Source organism: Cavia porcellus, unplaced genomic scaffold, assembly GCF_034190915.1.
Source record: "Cavia porcellus strain 051 isolate PalLab524CR breed Dunkin Hartley unplaced genomic scaffold, mCavPor4.1 scaffold_9, whole genome shotgun sequence".
In the NCBI taxonomy this organism is placed as follows: domain Eukaryota; kingdom Metazoa; phylum Chordata; class Mammalia; order Rodentia; family Caviidae; genus Cavia; species Cavia porcellus.
Genome location: NW_026947492.1, coordinates 74,958,909 through 74,965,033, shown reverse-complemented (window position 1 = coordinate 74,965,033; position 6,125 = coordinate 74,958,909). Strand labels below are relative to the sequence as shown.

General features: G+C 37.1%; 1 pseudogene; it reads left to right on the top strand.

The window, feature by feature from the left end:
• Positions 1-1,937: 1,937 nt before the first annotated feature.
• LOC100713413 (olfactory receptor 4C15-like) lies at positions 1,938-2,877 on the top strand (annotated as a pseudogene).
• Positions 2,878-6,125: the final 3,248 nt, after the last annotated feature.

The window sequence follows — 6,125 nt, the reverse complement described above, 5'->3', positions numbered from 1 at the left end:
TTACAGGGTTTGTTCTTATTTTGAAATGTTGGTGATAGCTTCTGAGTGGATACATCATTCATAGTGCAGACACTGGAAGTAATGAATCTGAGAATACTGGAAGTGGTTGTTTTACAGCAAGCAAAATAATAGCTAGGCATGAAGGCTTGTAAGCCCACTACTCAGGAAGCTGAGGTAGGAGGATAACAGTGAGTTTAAAGCCAGCCTGTGCTACATAGGGTGTTCACGGCCAGGCTGAACTACCCTAATGAGACACTGTTTAAAAATCTCAGAATAAATAAACAAAGTATGTAATGATACATTTTTTAATTTTAAATGACAGTCAAAAATATCAGCTTATTACTATTATAATAAACCTGATCCTCTTTTATTTAAATTTGAACAAGAAATACACATATGCATGTTTGTCTGCCAAAATGCACACTAACATGCCATTTGACTTCTGCATTTAATATAACAAGTAAGAGGACAACTGTTTCCTGATATCACATCTACCTGTGGAAAATGAACTCGATGATGATGTATATACCTAGTCAACTCGTGCAAAAGCTTTCTGTTCATAAAGCAACTGGGATTTTAAGAAAATGAATTATAACTACGATTACTAAGGGCATTATCTCATATTTTCACATTTTTAAATTAGACCCTTGTGTAGTTTAGGAAGACAAACAGTTATATTTTTAACAAATATTTCTTTCATCACAAAGTCAAATAAATGTAACTTTATAGTAATATAGTACATCTTAAGAACTGTACTTGTCCTTGCAGAGCTACATTATATAAAATTGGAATAATGAAGTCTGAAGACTCTTAAGTATGTTCAACCTGTTGTTTTCCTGCCCCATCCACGTAGTTGCTCAAGTCTGCTTGTGCTGGGATTGGCCATGACTGTGATTCCACGTCACCTGCTCTGTTACCTTTATCAAGGGGCCGCCTTCATAAATGAACCCCAGAATCAAGAGTCTACACATTGTACAGGTGGAGGGAGACTTTAGAAAAACCACTACTCCTGTTAAATTGCTGCTGGGAAAGAAACATATCTCTGCTCCTTTCCTTGTTGATCCCGGAAATAATGTGACTGTTGACACCAGAAGTTCTGTGTTCAAACCCCAAGCAGCTGATGGCTTGAATTTCCCACTAATAAAACAGTCATAATAACAACTATTACACACTGATCTGGAATCATCAGGTCCTGAGCAGGTATTTTCCTCCCATTGTTTCACTTAGTCATTGTGATAGCATTTTTATTAACTTCTGTTTACTCCTTAAAATAACAAATAAAGGTAGAATATCTTTGAGTCAAGCCAGAGCCAGGCTCTTCCCATAGGATCTTCTGCTTCACACAGAATGAGTTAATACATACAAAAGCCAGTCCTTCTCAGAATTTTAAAGATATAAGAATCCATAAGAAGTGCTTCATAAACCACCTCTTTTTTTCTTCTGTCAGTGGTTTAGGCAGTGCTATTAGCCAGATGTCAGACTAGCTGTCCCCACCGTATTCCACGGTAACATTAGAAATGATTAATAAATAACAATCTTTCCTTATTTATAATGTGAGTGTAGCTTCAGAGTGCCTTTCAGTAATCGACATCAAGAGTCCACTAGGCAGTGATCAGAGGTCACAGCTAAAAAGAAACCTACTTGTCTTGTTAGCCACACATGCATTGTTCTCTTCCATCTACACTGAGCAGCTCATTCATTTTAAATATTCAGTAACTCATCTCCACCCAAATTCTGCCTGATCTTCAGCTTAGACCTTCAACAAATTACTAATTCTGTTTTTAATGAAGATAAACACACTCAAGAAAAGTTTCCATAATTTTGTATGACTGTATTGCAGACTGTGCTATTAGAAAGCAACCTATTAAAAGTAATTTTTATTATACTTTTAGATTTACACAATTATTGCTTTATATATTTTCACCTTTATCTTAGAAATCATGCAAAACCACAACTTTGTGACTGAGTTTGTCCTGCTGGGACTATCTCAGAATTCAAAAGTTCAGAAACTGGTATTTGCTGTAATTTTGTTTGTTTACACTGCAACAATTGGGAGCAACAGTCTAATTGTGGTGACCATCATCTTCAGCCCTGCCCTGCTGAGCTCCCCCATGTACTTCTTCTTGGCTTTCCTGTCCTTCCTGGATATCTGTGTCTCTTCTGTCATCATACTTAAGATGATTTCTGACTCCCTCTGTGAAAGGAAAACCATCTCCTTTGAAGACTGCATGATGCAGCTCTTTTCTGAGCACTTCCTTGTTGGGGCAGAGATGATCGTCTTCATTGCTATGGCGTATGACCACTATGTGGCCATTTGCAAGCCCTTGCACTACTCGTCCATCATGAACAGGCAGCTCTGTTGTATTTTGATGGGTGTAGCCTGGACAGGGGGCTTACTGCATTCCATCATCCAAATTCTCTTCACTTTCCAGCTCCCCTTTTGTGGCCCCAATATCTTTGACCATTTCCTGTGTGATCTGTACCCATTACTGAAGCTGGCCTGCCCTGACCCACACACATCTTTGGCCTGTTGGTGGTTCCCAACAGTGGGTCTTTCTGCATTGTCATATTCTCCTTGTTGCTTGCCTCCTATGGTGTCATCTTGTTCTTCCTGAGGAAGCACAGTTCTCTTGGCAGAGCAAGGCTCTGTCTACCTGCGGATCCCACATTGCTGTTGTGGTTTTGTTCTTCATCCCATGTATTTTTATATACGCATGACCTCCAGCTGCCTTCTCCTTTGACAAAATGGTGGCCATTTTTTATACCATGCTAACTCCATTGCTCAACCCATTTGATTTATACTTTTAGAAATAAGGATGTGAAAATGCTATAAGGAAAGTCTGGAGCAGATTGGTGGCCATTTCCCACGCAAAATAAAAATTAATCTTTTTTCAAATAATAGAGTCATGTGTGAAGCAGTCAGATTTTTAGATGAAAATTGTATGGGATTTCCTTTGTATAGAGTATGTTTCTGTATGCCTCTTCCTGTAGCTGTAATAAGATAGGTTTTTGTTTGTTTGTTTGTTTGTTTGTTTGTCTGTTTCACATTAGGCATTACTTCTGAGCTGGTAAATGGATATTCTTATATCTAAATTACAGTTGAATTTTTATTTACTCAGAACTTCTAATCCATGAAGGAACTGAGAAGTAAATTACCTAAGAGATTACCTACCATTTATTCTATGATGGTTGTGAATAGATTAAAATGATTTTGCTTTAGGAATAGAAAGTTACTGCATCTATGTAAGTGAGAAAGTGACCATATGAAGGTTGGTGATCTCTGCAGCTGACGCAAACCAAGACTTACTCAGGGCAGACTGAGCACTGAGCACCTGCAGCTCTTCAGCTGAGAGTGTGTTGGATGACCTGACTCTGTCAGTGCCTAATTTAATCCTTCTTGAGTTTCTTTAGAGATGCTTGGTGATCTTCCTATGAGTGAATTCTCCTTGTGTCAGGTAATCTCCCCATCCAATGTAATCAGTGAAAGAGAGAAAGGGGATCCAGATTCCAAATGGAGCAGCAGCCAGTACTGCTTATTACAGAATGGTGGAAGAGAGTTATGGAGAGACACTGTATTAGCAACACCACACTAAAGCTATTTATGTAATACCCTCTTTCACCTTAAGAAGAAAGTAACAGAGGCACCAGAAATGACACAGCAGACAAAGAAGATCATGTTGCAATTTGCTTGGTGATTTTCTTTTAGTTCAGTTGCTTCAAAAGACATGAATTCTATTTGAACAAAGATGAATGAAGAGATCACTTAAATTTAGATACTTTCATTTTTATATCACTGTCATTGCTAAGGCTTGTTCTTCTCAGATTGGCAAATGATTTCTAAAACAAATATTTGTAAACAAACTTCAATTTCTCTTATTCTATCAAAACAAATAAAATACTAAATGACATATTTCTCTTTGCTTCTATGCCAGCTCCAAAGTTAAAAAAATATATTGTATTAGTTTTTATCCTCAGAACTGATGTGGCAGAAGATTGATAAGATTTCATTATCTCATTTAGGGAAGTTTATTGTGGACTAAGATTAGGGTCTAAAATATATTCTACAATAAATGTTTTTAAGATAAAATTTGTAACAAAATCATAGACATGCTAGGGAGCATCCCCATCCTTTCTTTGTATTTCTCTCATTTGGCTGTCTGCAAAGCAGCAGTTATTGCTCTCTGCCCTTCCCATTCATGGTGACTTTTTTATATATAGATTTGACAGAATTTTATAATACTATATTTATATGGGCATGTCTTCATCCTCTCATTTTGAGGATGAGGAAGTGGACTTAAAACTTTAAGTAACACTAAAGCTATTTCTCAGGATTTTCTCAGATTATTTGAAACAACAACAAAAAAGCACAGGCTCAGGGGTTTATTTTTCCTACGATATTTCTCTGAGACATTGAGTTGCTCTCTTTTGGTTTTTTTTTTTTTTTTTTTTTTTTTTTTTTTTGTCTTTTTCCCTTTTTATCGGTACCGGGGATCGAACTCACGACTGTCTGCTTGCAAGGCAGGCACTTATACCGCTGAGCTAAATCCCCAGCTCCTATTAGTTGCTCTTAAGCTCATCAGCAAGGGTGTGAGATTTGATGCAGTCTACTCACGGCATTTTATAATACTGATTTCTGTCTCCCCCGCCCCAATCTGGACCTTCACTTCATCCTCACAGTGAACTCCTGACATCAGAGGGCACACCAAGCAGGTCTGGTTAGCATCTATTTGTCGAACTTCGTACTTAATAACCATGTAAATGGTTACACTTAATTTGAAAGAAAATATTTATGTTAAATGAAACAACAAAAGTGAACACCTGTGAAAACTATAAGACCACAGCTCAGGAGCCATGGGATTGTGCCATTAAATTCAATGCATTTGTAATAAAACATATAGTAATATCAAGGCACTGAGAATGGAGACAGATGTTTAATTCTGGAGAGAAAAAGAGAAGTGATTTTGAACAGCTATCATGTGGATTGATTAAAATTCCATGGAGTAAACACAAAAATTGAAGGTGAATGAAAGGAAAGGGCATGCGTCACTACGGGATACATCACAGAGGCTGAGAGGCTGGGAAGTGCTGGAGCCACTGGAGTCAGGGACGGAGCTCTAGGCAGTGCTGATCTGGGCTAGTGTGTGCATCTTGTCAACCTGCTGCTTTCTTGTCTTCCCATCCCCAGATATTTTTCTTGCTTATGGAAAATGAAACAGTATGCAACTGTATGATCTGATTTGTCATTTTTTTAATGTGCCATGAATATCTTACAACTTTTTGCTTTTTAGAGAGTATAGTTTTTGTGAAAACTTTCTCTGTGTTTACCTGAAGCAAGGCATGCTCTCTGTTTTTGTTATTATCTCCTTTAGTCACTTTATTATTTGTAGCGCTGTGGATTGAACCCAGAGCCTTGCACACTCAGGGTGAGTGCTCTGCTGTGGAGCTCATCCCCACCCCACTCTTGTCATCCCTTCCTCTTACTGCTCGTCTTCCTGTACCCTCGTCAAAAACCCAGTGCACTGAAATAAAGGATCATTTCCTTTTCTGTTTTGCATTTGTCAGAAATAATTTGAAGCACCAGTTGGAATCTGAAGTTATCATAACAATACTAGTGCATTTCCCTGGATTAATACTATTTTAGCTGGATGGCAAAGAAATAAAGCTTTATTTAGCATATAGAACCTTATTACAAGTAAATAGACAAATCAACTCACTAATCTGAGGTAATAATTCTATGTAGAAAATCTAGCATATGGTTACTAGGACATGGATGTTGCAGAAAAAATTTTTTGGAAACATTGGTTTACTGCTTAAAGCCATAGCCCCTTTTCTTACTCATTTTTTGAAACTTCACTGACGTTGATTCATGTTGGGCTCTAAAATTTTTGGGAAAAAAAGGACTTGCACTTGATATGCAGTGGTGAGGAATTTATAATTTTACAGTAGGGTACATAATCCAATTTTCTGGTGCTGTTCTAGTGTCTGAATATTTAAGTAGCTTCTTGGCACATGCATGGTGATAAATCAAATAATGCAATCAATTTATTGATAAAATTTTGATTATTCAGAAAAAGTCTATTTAAAAATCCATAAATAATATATAAATAAATTATAGTAATACTATA